Below are 15,164 nucleotides of genomic sequence, written 5' to 3' on the forward strand. Positions count from 1 at the left end.
CGTCTTGCACAATCGCAGACGCGCGGAAATGAAAGGGCATGAAGTATACACAAATGTTTGAGGAAAAACCACATGTACACATGGGCGTTCTCGTGTTCATTGCCGCATTGCGCAAGCAGTCTGCTATGAATGCCCTTCTTTGCTTGGAAGCTTGTATTGCGTTTATTATGATGAAAAGCTGACAGTATTTGATCATGAAATATAATATGTAGATTACCATCCTCAGGCTCGACAAATTTGGGAATTTCATAGAAGCCAGAATCCACTAGAAAGGAGGTTCTGTTTTTCAGTTTAGTATTATTTGCATCATCAGTTGCTTCATGTCTATTTTTAGTAGTTTGTTGAGGAACTACACATACCTCATCTCTTCTTTGTTCAGATATCAGGCTCCTCAGTTCTTGTGCTATTAAATCGCCATAGTATAAATATTCCTCCGTCGTTTTCATTTATCATACACACTTTTCATACGTGTTTGGCATATTCTTTTCAGTTTTCCTACTTCGAAACTTATGGTATCTTATTCTTTACAGATACAAAAATCGAATAATCTTCAAAAGCCACATTTCACACAACGTTTAGCTTTGGCTGTAATCATCCATAAATTCACGTTTGCTTCCTTTGAAGTCAATAGCATCATTGCAAATAAATAACTATACAGCATAACCTCGGAAATACAGAAGCGTCCGATCTTACCCGTCGGCTTTGACCCATGACGTCACAAATACCGCGGAAACGACCATAAACAACAATTCCAATATGGCGGATATAAAAACATCGAATACGTATTGTAAACACTGAAATACACAAGTTTCACAAAAAGCCTAATGACTGTAACGGGACAAGCGTGGGAAATTGGGGGTTTTTGGGTGGGGAGAAACTAAATATGTCGTTATGCGGTGGGGGGAGTCTGCAGTGCCCCCCCATCCCCCCACAGGCTTCATTAGTGTCAAATCAATATTTTCGAATCATAGGCGGCCGCTGCCGCGGCCGCATTCCAAAAAAAAAACTCCCAACCTAACCTCAAGTGGGCTACGCTACAGATCAATATGTTCATCAAATTGCTTCATATTACGTATACATGTTCTTTAAACAAGAGTACATCAAACCATGTATTAGGTTTTCCGCGCCGTAATGACGTCACACACCACAACACGCTTACGTCACGGGTCAAAGCCGACGAGTAAGATCGGACCTTTCTGTTGACCCCATAACCTCAACACACTACACAATCACACACAAATAGGCGCTGCTTCCCGCTTGAGCAAGGAGTAAAGGAAACAAAAGAAAAATTCGGAGTAGGTATTAAAATCCATGGAGAACAAATAAAAACTTTGAGGTTCGCCGATGACATTGTAATTCTGTCAGAGGCAGCAAAGGACTTGGGAGAGCAGCTTAACGGAATGGACAGTGTCTTGAAAGGAGGATATAAGATGAACATCAACAAAAGCAAAACGAGAATAATGGAATGTAGTCGAATTAAGTAGGGTGATGCTCAGGGAATTAGATTAGCAAATGAGACACTTAAATTAGTAAAGGAGTTTTGCTATTTGTGGAGCAAAATAACTGATGATGGTCGAAGTAGAGAGGATATAAAATGTAGACTGGCAATGGCAAGGAAAGCGTTTCTGAAGAAGAGAAATTTGTTAACATTGAGTATAGATTTTTAAGTGTGAGGAAGTAGTTTCTGAAAGAATGCTGAAGATTAGATTGGTAGATAACATAACTTATGAGGAGGTATTGAATAGAATTAGGGAGAAGAGGAGTTTGTGGCACAACTTGACTAGAAGAAGGGATTGGTTGGTAGGGCATATTCTGAGGCATCAAGGGATCACAAATTTAGCATTAGAGGGCAGCGTGTAGGGTAAAAATTGTAGAGGGAGACCAAGAGATGAACACACTAAGCAGATTCAGAAGGGTGTAGGTTTCAGTAAGTACTGGGAGATGAAGCAGCTTGCACAAGATAGAGTAGCATGGAGAGTTGCATGAAATCAGTCTCAGGACTGAAGACCACAAAAACAACAACAACAACCTGTCATCTGCCAAAATGGGCAAGGATTCCCACTGAAGGTGGGTAGCAATCAGTGAACTCAAAATTAATAAACTGGAGAAACTCTTCAAAGGCGTCCTTGCCTATAAATCCATGGCTCAACTGAAGAACAGGATGCAACTCATCGGCTTTGATGAATGATGTTCTTCAGTAGTCCCATCCATGGCTCAGCTGAAGAACGTGATACAACCTCTCGGCTTTGATCAGTGATGTCATGGGTCATTCATAGATATTAATGGCTTTACTTTCGAGCCATAGATAATAAATCAGTTGTCTGCTGTGGATAAGCGCCATCATTGAAAATTGAAGAAAAAAAAAGACTGTGGTTTTAAAAGAAAGTGCTAGACGTTACGTAAGATTTATTTCATTTGTATTGACTTAAATAACTGGTTCTTTCCAATTCATTTGGTACATAATTTCCTTCTTAGTGAGTTTGAGATAATTTGGAAGAATACTTTTAACATTTAGAAGAATTTTTAGTTTTTCATTTTCGTTTGTAGGCATGGATTTAAAAACTCCCATGAATATGGAAGACTTAAAGCAGACTTTGGGAGTAGACATGATAGCAACCATTCGATTTTTGCAAATATCTGGTCTTCTTGCTGATTTCGTTCGATGTTGTGAGTGCGGCAAACATATGCGCCTGATAAGTGTGTCTGCTCGTCGTACTCACGATTTATTCTTATGGAGGTGTAGCAACCAATAGTTGGTCGCCTTGTTGTGCACAGGCTTCCATCAGTCTCCTCACCTCCTGAGGTGGAGCACTGTCCTTGTAAGGAAGGTATGACGAGGCCATTACAAACTCCCTCATGAATCCAGTTGCTGTATCCTGATGGTCACTAAGTCTCTAGAACAAAAGTCCACCACTGGCATGAAGGGGATTCCATTTTTTACACAGATGCACGTTCTGTGGTTTCTTATATTTCTAGCATAAACCAGCTTGTCTCCAGTGCCACCGAGGCCCGATACACCCCCTTTATATAAATGGGGTTCCTGAATCAGAACCACATTCACGTCTTGTCGTCCTTGAAGACGACTCGGGACAGCAGTGGCCCCTTTACTGTGTTGCTGATTTACCTGCAGCACATTCAGTCTCCATATTGCTGCCATTGTTGCTTCTGATGAATCTGATTACCCTGATGGCAACCTGCGAGAACCCCAAGAATAGTCTCAGGTCCTGTTCTTGCAATGCCTTCAGGGACTTCTCTCTGACCTCCACAAGGGTTTGGCCATTTGGTGCAACCTTCTGGTTGATTACCTTCCAATCCTGTGTTGAGACTTTGGGGTTTTGAGACCCTGTTTTTTCAATCAGAGTCTCTGGAGAGGTATACTTAAGGAGTTTTGGCACCCACATTAATATCTCTGTGGGCCTGAGGAGCTCAGGCACTGTCTTCACCAGAAGCTTTGCATCTTCCCCCTGTGATATTAGGGGCACCTTCTTAGTAACCATTCCCACTTCTTGAACAGGTCTGTCTGACTGTTCAGCTGAGGGGATGTTTTCCATCGGTTCCAGCCACCATGTTTGGGTGTCTGAAGTCTCAACTTGCCCCTCAGTATTACTATTTTCTTTCATGTCCATTTTGGTCCCACAAGAGTTGGGAATCTAATCGGTCCACACCATGGAATCCCCACACGGTGCAAGACTAATTACTCAGGGAGGTCGCCCGATATACCTGAGGCTCCATTCATGACACATATTCCCATGTGCCATGCACCCCTTGGCACAGACCGCATCACACCTATGGTTGGGTATTGATGAGTTGGGAGAGGACAAGGAGTAGGTGTGGAATGACAGGTCATTGTGGGACACACTTAGTCTGGTCCATCGGCCAAGACCTTACCGACTTTAGGTTCCCACAGCTGCCATAGCCCTCTGCTTCATGCAAACAGGCAAGCCTCTCCACCCACATGGACAGGGTGGTGTCCCCTGGAGAGGATGGGGACACCTAACTACATTGCCAGTAATGCATCAGATAACAAGTTTGTTTGTGTGGCCATCCACCGCAGCAAGCATATAAATACTTGTTTTGTAAATAAAACTGCCCTTTCCTGCTGCTATTTACTTAATTTATCCCATACGCGTTTCGCCTTCTCTTGTTCTAAGGTGTCTTTAGTGGGATCTATAACAATACAGTTTTGTTAGTTATAGATTATCAAACAAAAAATCACGAAGTGAATGGTTTGATATCTATAACTAACAAAACTGTGTCGTTATAGATCCCACTGATGATGCCTTAGAACACGAGTAGGCGAAACGCTATGGAATAAATAAAGTAACTAGCAGCAGGAAAAGGCAGTTTTATTTACAAAACAAGTGCATCAGATGTTTGACCATCAACTCTCAAAGTAATCTTTTCTTTTTTTAAGTTCTCATGAGAGATCTTCAACGCTCTTTGACTCAAGTAGAGCAATTATCACAGCAGCAGCACCTTGATTGTCAACAGTCTGAACTGCATTATTATTGAGCAGTGTAGGGAGACTGTCAATAATATTGCAAAATATTATTGTGCAGTAGTCCAGAATGAGATATTTTCACTCTGCAGCGGAGTGTGCGCTGATATTAAACTTCCTGACAGATTAAAACTATTTGCCGGACCAAGACTCGCGCTCGGGACCTTTGCCTTTTCGCGGCCAAGTGATCTACCAACTGAGCTACCCAAGCACATCTCACACCCCGTCCTCACAGCTTTACACTCCACTGCAGAGTGAAAATCTCATTCTGGAAACATCCCCTAGGCTGTGGCTAAGCCATGTCTCCGCAATATCCTTTCTTTCAGGAGTGCTAGTCCTGCAAGGTTCGCAGGGGAGCTTCTGTAAAGTCTGGAAGGTAGGAGATGAGGTACTGGCGGAAGTAAAACTGTAAGGATGGAGTGTAAGTCGTGCTTGGGTAGCTCAGTTGGTAGAGCACTTGGCCGTGAAAAGGCAAAGGTCCCGAGTTCGAGTCTCGGTCCGGCACACAGTTTTAATCTGCCAGGAAGTTTCATTGCGCAGTATTCCTGACCATCTAGGGGTCACTTAAGATCATAATGACCGGAACTGCATTGCAGCAGAACAGAACAGCACAATGTGGCACTATTTAGTATACCGCAATTGACCAGCAGCATCTTTTATATGTGAGTCGTTTGGAACGTCCAAACAATCTGGACAAAAATGACATGTATGTGATTCTAATATCTTTGTTATATGAGGAAGATGGCTATAAATAACAATAAATATGCGAATTTTGGTGACTTTGGAAAGAACAGTGCTATGGGGATTTTTTCATGGTGAGATTTAGGAAGAAAAACTGGAATCAAATACTTTGAATATAACAGACTCAAAAGAATTGTCAGCTATAAGAGTTCGGCTGTCTCTTGTGATTGCTGGAGGAGCTTTTCCATTAAAAACCTGTTTGATGAGACATTACACTGGTCCACTGTTAGATGACCAAACGAAAAAGACATGCGTTTATCGCCTGAAAGCTTTTGGAATATTGTGTCAAAAATTTAAGATTTAATATCGCAAGATTTGTCTCGGTCTGGAACATGCAGGGCACATGATTCTTGCCAGTTGTGTCCTGCACAATTCTCTCAAACACGCTACAGTGTTGTTTGATAATGAAGAGACTGAAGAGATGCTATTACGAGACTTTCCCTATATACAAGATAATTTGGTAAATAATGTTGTCCAGATATGGGATGGATTCAAAGATTATTTCAATTTCCCACAACATAGTTTGGTCTGGCAAAATGAAATGGTAAACAGGAGATGTAGTCGAAGACAAAAAAAGTAGTAAGAAAATGTAATATTAAGCACATAGGAATGGATAATAAAGACCCAATCATCCATCTCACAAAATAAAAAAAGTAATTTGCAGGTATTTGCATGTCATTAAAACAATAAACTGGTAGTCAAGATCAGAGGAATTCTTTTTATTCCATGATTGCCGGTTTCGGCGAAACTAAAGCCGCCATCATGTAGATCACTCCCACATAAGCACAATGTGCTCCCTACAAAATTCGTATCTCATGTTTACTCCTATTTCCTTGACAATTTCTTTCCAAATGTTGCTATTTCTGGTACTACTCATATAATGCTTATTTTGAAAGTCATACGAGGTGCATTCAAGTTCTAAGGCCTCCAGTTTTTTTTCTCTGGACTGGAAAGAGATAGAAACATGCGCATTGTTTTAAAATGAGGCCGCGTTCATTGTCAATACGTCAGAGATGGCAGCACCGTACGGCAGATGGAATTTTACCGCCAGCGGCGAGAATGAGAACTGTTTTAAATACTTAAAATGGCGACGTTTTCCTTACTTGAAAAGCGTGCAATCATTCGTTTTCTGAATTTGCGTGGTGTGAAACCAATTGAAATTCATTGACAGTTGAAGGAGACATGTGGTGATGGAGTTATGGATGTGTCGAAAGTACGTTCGTGGGTGCGACAGTTTAATGAAGGCAGAACATCGTGTGACAACAAACCGAAACAACCTCGGGCTCGCACAAGCCGGTCTGACGACATGATCGAGAAAGTGGAGAGAATGGTTTTGGGGGATCACCGAATGACTGTTGAACAGATCGCTTCCGGGGTTGGCATTTCTGTGGGTTCTGTGCACACAATCCTGCATGACGACCTGAAAATGCGAAAAGTGTCATCTAGGTGGGTGCCACGAATGCTGACGGACGACCACACGGCTGCCTGTGTGGCATGTTGGCAAGCAATGTTGACGCGCAACGACAGCATGAATGGGACTTTCTTTTCGTCGGTTGTGACAATGGATGAGACATGGATGCCATTTTTCAATCCAGAAACAAAGCGCCAGTCAGATCAATGGAAGCACACAGATTCACCGCCACTAAAAAAATTTTGGTTAACCGCCAGTGCTGAAAAAATGATGGTGTCCATGTTCTGGGACAGCAAGGGCGTAATCCTTACCCATTGCGTTCCAAAGGGCACTACGGTAACAGGTGCATCCTACGAAAATGTTTTGAAGAACAAATTCCTTCCTGCACTGCAACAAAAACGTCTGGGAAGGGCTGTGCGTGTGCTGTTTCACCAAGACAACGCACCTGCACATCGAGCTAACGTTACGCAACAGTTTCTTCGTGATAACAACTTTGAAGTGATTCCTCATGCTCCCTACTCACCTGACCTGGCTCCTAGTGACTTTTGGCTTTTTCAACAATGAGAGACACTCTCCGTGGCCGCACATTCACCAGCCGTGCTGCTATTGCCTCAGCGATTTTCCAGTGGTCAAAACAGACTCCTAAAGAAGCCTTCGCCGCTGCCATGGAATCATGGCGTCAGCGTTGTGAAAAATGTGTACGTCTGCAGGACGATTACGTCGAGAAGTAACTCCAGTTTCATCGATTTCGGGTGAGTAGTTAATTAGAAAAAAAATCGGAGGCCTTAGAACTTAAATGCACCTCGTATAACTCTGGATAGTCACTCAAATGTACATTTAACTTTTCCTCATCTAAGGCCATTTTGGTAAACATACTTTCATTTCACGCATCTAAAGAACTATGATTTGAATGGCATGCATTATTGCAACACTTGCTATATTGCACTAGCGACAACAGAATACACGATGCCGCATCGCCAGTTGGTCAACTTTGCATCACAGTGCTGCACCTCAAAGTTCTGCTGCCATGTATTGTGTTCTGTTTCATAAGATTTCATACAAACAATATTTGGTAGCATTGCGCTGCACTGCTCTACTACAGTGTAGTTCCTCTCAGTGTGGTCTTACCTTTACTGTAATGTGTCGTACCTTATATCATATCACCACAGTGGTACCACCTCAGTGAATAGTCTGGTGTACACAACACACTTGGCATCAGTGATAAGTGTAATAGACAGTTTTAAGTAAAGTAAACTACAGTTCCAAAGAAAAGCATTTCAAAACTAGTTTAATAAATTACAACTCCAGTTTTTTTTAAAATTTAGTAAGTAATGGTGGCAGTATGGAGATCAGCTGCAACTGCTGCTAAACATAGCATTTCATTTTCCCCAGCAATAGGTACTTCCGGACACAATGGAGTTTGTAGTGCAGGTTGAAATTGCTTGGCAAAACAATTGTGTGTTGTGGGTTCAAGATGAATTACTGACTGCAGGTGATATTGCCTCCAGCTGATCACTGTGATCTGTTGCTTGTGTGTGGGGACCTTTAGGCCTATATTAGGATCAATATTGCCAATGATAAATGTAGACTTTGAGCTATACTACTGATAATTCTGTTATCACTAACTACCATTGTTATGTATTTACAATCATTCATTACACTAGCAAATTTTTTCCCTCCATTCTAACATAGACATCAGGCACTGCAACAGATCAGTCTCTTGCCACCGCAATGTCCCACTCAAACAACAATACTTCTTTTCTGAATTTACAATATTATTTCATTAAGTACTGGTATATATAAGCAAAAAGCTGCAATAAATAAAAGTTACATTAAAACAACAGTTCTTCAGTCATAAAATGTCGTGCTGTATCTCTGGTTCTAACAACTGATACTCAATGAGTAGCTGTAGATGCTGTTTGTGTGTAGTGTACATTGAAAGTACTTGCAAATAAGTGTCCTCTGTTGACACAGTGTACTGTTTCTCTGCTATTGGTTGCTGCAGTGCTCCCGATGTCAAATATGGGGAGAGGTGAAAGTGGCGGAGGAAATCCACACCAAAGGCTGGTTCATGAACATCTGCAACAAAAAATTGTCATGAAAATTTTTCGCAGTGGCCAAGGTCTATAATGTTCCATAAAGTCTGATTGGGGAGTCGTTCACAGCTTGCAGTTGATTGACCAGTGCAGGAAGCTCCATTTATAGTTTCTTCCTTGGGATGGTGCCTGTTTCCAGGCTGGTGTACATCAGAAAGTATTGATTAATTATGTGCCCTAATACAAAGAGTCTGCTGCTGTCAGTGTCTTGGGAAAAACTAGTTTGGGCCACATGTGTGAGCTATAGGCGACATTGTTGTGTGCTGTGATCTGGATCATGTGTAGTGTTTGAGTGGTTGCACAGCATAGAGCAGATAAGCGTTTTGTCATTGAAGCAAGCGTGGAAACAATACAATCAGTATCATGTCATTGCATCTGTTGGTGGAATGTGGTTGCTAGACAGAGGCATCTGTTGTGGCTGGACAGTGGTCAGTGTGATTGCAGCAGGGACTAGTGACATTACTCTCATGCATTTTCAGAATCAGTTGGATCACATCAACTCTAGCAACAGCAGGCAGCGTATCGCAATGGTGGTGTCGCTATCACTTGCTGCTTGTTCATTCTTCAGGAATGTACTGGCAGTGGCCAACGTTGTCTTATACATTTGTGACTGTGATTGTGGCAGAATCACAAAAATTCTGTCAGCCAGGACTAATCTGCATTCCATTGTTTCATTTTCATGCAAGGTCATTGCCATCTGGATGTGTGCTGGTAGTTGGACGAGCCATGATGCCCAAACCATAATGTCACAATAAAGGATGTGAAAAATATTATATTGTCATTAAAAAATAAAAATTCTGCTGGGTGGGATGGGACACCATGTAAAGTGATTAAAACGGTATATGAACCCTGCCAGCTAAAATAATCAACCAATCTTTTGAACAGTAGTGCTTTCCTGATGTGTTAAAATATGCTGAAGTGAGACCTCTGTTCAAGACAGGGTCGAGGGAAGATATGGGAAACTATCGCCCTATTTCTATTCTCCCAATCCTGTCAAAAGTGTTAGAGGAAATAGCTGCAAATCAGATCAAAAATTTTATCGCAACAAATGATATTATTGTAAGTAACCAATTTGGATTCCAACAAGGAAAAACACACTGGATGTAGTAAATAAGATGATACGCAAACCATTGGATCAGAGGAGTAAAGTCGCAGGTATCTTCTCTGATCTTTCGAAAGCATTTGACTCGGTGAACCATGACTTGCTTATCTACAAATTAAACAAATATGAGATTAAGGACAAAGCTCTGAAATGGCTCACATCATACTTGCACAACAGAGAGCAAAGGGTAAGTGTCACATGAAATGCAGTGAATTATTATTCTAAATGGAGTACAGTATCACAATTTGTGCCTCAAGGCTCCATTTAGGGGCCAATCCTGTTCCTGTTCTATGTAAATGACTTGCCCATAAATATAAATTCCCTGTCAGTTCTGTTTGCGGATGATACTTCTGTTTTAATTGAAGATGATGCAGAAAAAATTCAGAGCTCCATTGTGAGCACAATGGGTACTCTAGAAAACTGGTTCCAGTTAAATGGCTTGAAACTGAACATTGCAAAAACCAATATGTTACATTTCAAAACCAAACATTTGAAATGTGTGGGTCTTAAAATACATCATCACAATCATCCTATGGAAGAAGTTAACGCAGTCAGATTCCTAGGACTAAATGTCGACAACAACTTAAACTGGAGTACACATATTGAGTTCCTATCAAATAAACTAAGCAGCTTTGCATTTGCAATGCAAATACTAACAAACTCTACTGACATGAGTACACGAAAAATAGTATATCATAGTTATTTTGAATCTGTCATTAGGTATGGTATTTTCTGGGGAAATTCAAGTAGTGTATCTCGAATACTGAAACTGCAAAAGAAAATTATAAGATCTATGTGTAGTGCACAACAAACAGAATCTTGGCGCCCATTTTTTTCGGAACCTGCAAATCCTAACAGTTCTCTCCATATACATTTATGAAATTATAATCTTTGTACACAGCAGACAAAAATTATTTGAGGAAAATCATTTTAACCGCACATACAACACAAGAAATAAAAATAATTTTATGTTACCCACTGTAACACCTACAACTCCTCTCGGTGTTAATAAACCAAAATAGCTCCCAAATTAGCTCCCTTGGCCTTGAAATATAAATTCAGAAAATATCCCAAGCCCCTCCACAAGTAGTAGTTTACAAAATAGAAATAAGAGACAAATAGAGGGAAATCTATAGTAGAAAAATAATAGAAAAAGAAAAGAATTTTAATCATAAATTATGGAAGCATGGGAGGGGGGAAAAACGATAGAAATGGTTAAATTATTAGTTATTATTATATATGAGAAAATCAATATTATAGTCTCAGAATGTGGGTCTTGAACACCAAAGATAGCGTTTACTAAACAATAAATAGACATACAATGCAATTATGGTACTGCAGGCTCTATCCTCTAGTCTGTTCGAAGTCAATTAGGACGCACAGCTTTAGGAAGCAACAATAGGAGCTTTATTAAACCAGGGCGCAAGAATAAATCGCTACGAGATTGTTTATTTGGGAAGCATTAATTTCAGAACAGAATTAGAACTTTTGTCATATTAGAGGAACAGGGAGGTGATCAATAATCTCTTTGACTTTAAAGTCACTTCGTGTGAAGATTTAAATATTTTATGGAATTAACGATTTTTGGACGGATTCGGACTTTGTATTGTGATAGTGGAAAAGCTTTACTTCACGCGACTAGTAATCATAGTTCGTGACAGTTTATGGATATTAAACGGGAACAATCTTTTTATCGAAAGTGACAGAACATTGTTTAGTATCTCCCATATTGACAGGATTCCAGATTAGATACTTATTCAAAGAACCCCTTTGAATGCCGTCGTGTGAATGAACTGATTTATTAATAATTATTGTTAAATAAAATAACGTGTTAATTTGAAACTGACTATTCGTCTTCAACTTTACTTCGATTTGGGTTCATAAATAATTAGGTTACGTGATTTTCACCAAGAATAAACTGCAGACTAGTAAATGAAACAAGTGCACGAGAATCTATTGAAAACACGAGTATTAATTTAATTATGGTTTTTTTCCTTCAAAACTGGGAAGACAATACGTGTAGTGACTCACTGGGGTTAATTTAAGACTTAGTCGGGATAAAACAAAACCCCTCAATACTAGTCAATGTATAGATAAATTAACATTCCTACTTTCGAGCAAGATACGGAAGTCGGGATAGAAAAAAGGGTCGGTGCAAACGGTACAAACGTCCTATAACGTGGGGCTCGATCAGAAGACGAACTGATCAAGATTTAAAGCTGTTACAGGATCTGAGGCCCGAACAGAATCTTAGGAAGAAGAGCGTCGTGCGTTATTTGTTTAACAGGTCGCAATCTTTTCAGTTGCTGGGGGAGACGACCGGCAACGCAGAGGACGATTCAGCGCAACCAATAGGCGACGACGCTGGACTTCGAGTCTACGAGTGCGCAGCCAATCACATCGCCGCTGATCTACGGAACCGCGAGAGTACAGCTGATCGTTGTACTTCACTGCTTGTCTTTACGAGACCTCACTAGAGATTACTACGGAAAAGAATCGACCTCAGGTATTTAATTAATTTTTTCTATAGAAATCTTGATATGGTTTGTTTCTTTGTGTCACCTTGATAATAGTGTCGTACTGTAGGAAGTGTGTATATTTATTGAAAAAGCGTGTGACGATTTATATTAACTTTATAAATGGCTAGACGTAGGAGAAATAGAATGGATGATATGGAAGATTTACCATTCGGTGAACATAATGTTCAGAGAAATGTGGTAGAGGGACTAGATCTGGGATTAGATCTTGTTGATTTGCAAGAAAGTATTCGTGATACCGCTCATAATATAGAAACAACTGCCGATGTGAATGTAAGCTTAGTAGAAGTGCAGAATACAGGTACTGTGTTTGGAGATAGTACGTCGCAATCTAGTAATACCAATACTTTGGATGCTAGCTTGTTAATTAATATTCTTACTCAATTTAAAGACGAATTGGTTAAAGAAAGTAGATTAAAAGAAGCGGAACATTAAGCGAGGGAAGCTGAGCGTTCTGCTAGAGACGCAGAGCGTTTCACTAAATAGGAGGAAAGTATTGCATCCAAAGAAACGGAACGTTCAGCGAGAGAAGCTGAGCGTTCTGCTAGAGACGCAGAGCGTTTCGCCAAATTGGTGGAAAGTATTTCTGCTAGAGAAGCAGAGCATTTTGCCCAATTAGAAGAGAATATTTTAAAAGAAAACAAAAAAATTAGCCAATAAATTAAATAACTTAGACTCATATTTTAAGAAAAGATTTGAAAATGTTCAAGATGACGTACAAGAGATTACTGAAAGGTACGATACCTTGAGCATTAAAGGTACGCATTTAGAATCGAGTCAGGATCAGATCGTAAAAGATGTTAATAACTTCGTAAAAGATGTTAATAATTTGACCGATAGGATGGATAAATTAGAATTTAATACTAAAGAAGCAGTAGATAATTATTTAGAGGAACAATTGAAGGGCGCTGAAGAAAGATTATCTAAATGGTTTGAAGAAAAATCTTCCAAGGTTACTAAACAAGCCTCTGATATTGTAGATGATATTCAGCGGTCACGTCAGGAAAGTATTAATGATTATAAGCAAGAATTTAAATTAATAAAGGAAAGAGCGTTAGAGGAAGTATCGAAACAACATTTAAATTCAAATTCCAAAGTTTCTAGTAATGAAATTCGTGACGAGGGAATGGACAGATTGGATTCCAGAGTGATGCAAATGGATATCTTTTCTGACCGTGATTTTAATTTTAGACAGAAGAAACGAGTGAAATTTGGTGGAGAAGCGAATGAAAATGATGTAATGTCTGGCTGGGATTCGGAACCCCGTATGCAGCAAGGTTATTTATCTAATTTAAAAATTGAAAACAGTATCTTTAAAGTAGACAATTTCCCACGTTTTCAATCGAGAAAAATAGCGTTCAAATTCATCCTAAAGTATTCATTAATAGCTTTAAGAGAGTATTTCCCCAAGGTTGGACAGAAAAGGACAAAATACAGTTTATTGTCTCTAAAATGGTTGGAGAAGCAGCTATATGGGCTACCGATGCAAGCGAACGATGTTCTTCATGTCAGGAATTTGAAAGGCTATTTCTGGCAAAATTCTGGTCATTTAGCAAACAAGAAAGATTATGAAATGAGGTTTATAATCCTGAGATATTCCATCCTAAAAAGGGTACTCTTAGGAATTATTTCGAAAAGTACATAAATAAGACGAAATTCTGGTATAATCTTATTTCGTTTAGGGACGTAATAAGAATTTTAAGATCTAGATTGCCAATTTATATTCGAGAACGTCTAGTAACGGTGCCCGATGACGATCTTGAGTATTTTTTGTCCATGGTAGATGAAGTAGACTTTCTGTTAGAAGATGCTAGACATCAGAATATTAACAACAATTATTGTCAATTTAACGTAGGTAGTGGTAATGACAACAACCTTAACTACAACAATAACAACTTCGCTTGGGGAAACGACAATCGAAATGGGAATAATAATAATATTAATCAAAGGCAAAATTTTAATTCCTTAGGGAACAATAATTCGAATTTTGGTAACAACCATTATTACGGTTCTAATAATAATAATTTGGAGTCAGGAATGATGTCCAGAATAGGAAGCATAGAACTACAGAAAACCAATCACAAATTTTTAACGGAATGCTCAATATTTCTGCACTGAGTACATCTTGGGCACGTAATCGAAATGTACAATGGTAGGAGCCATGTGTAAGTAATGGTAATAGAACCAGTGTGACAATTCAATACCGTTATCCGATAGAAAAGGTTTTAATAATTCCAGTGCTTTAGGTAACGGTCAACATACTCTGAGAATAGTAGAAGTACATGACGAACCCAAACTTACGACTGAAACTACGGAGTTAAACTGAATCCAGTCAACTTTGGCCTTCCTCAGTTGGCTGGAGGGAATGCGGAAGGCATATCGTGTGATACGTACATACTCCGATATAATAATGAGAAAGATATCTGAGAAGAACTGTTAGAGGAAAGACACTGTACGAAGACCAATAAAGAGACTTTATTAGCCACGATGGAGGTAAAGATTGGAGAAATTCCTGTGCGGATATTGATAGATACTGGGTCCTCAGAGAATGTCATGAATTACAGTTTCTATAAGCAGATTTGTCGATGTTAAACGACGCCGACTTTACCGGTATCTGGGTGCACGATCTCTGGGGCATTTAGTGCTAAAGCACAACGTGTTAGGATGCAGGTTCAGGTTGAGATTGAAATACAAGATGATTGACTAATAATCGACTTCTTGATTGTTGAGAAACTTTCTGTAATGTGTATTTGGGGTTGGAATTTCCTAAGAGATCACA

Source organism: Schistocerca nitens, chromosome 1 (assembly GCF_023898315.1).
Source record: "Schistocerca nitens isolate TAMUIC-IGC-003100 chromosome 1, iqSchNite1.1, whole genome shotgun sequence".
Classification (NCBI taxonomy): Eukaryota; Metazoa; Arthropoda; class Insecta; order Orthoptera; family Acrididae; genus Schistocerca; species Schistocerca nitens.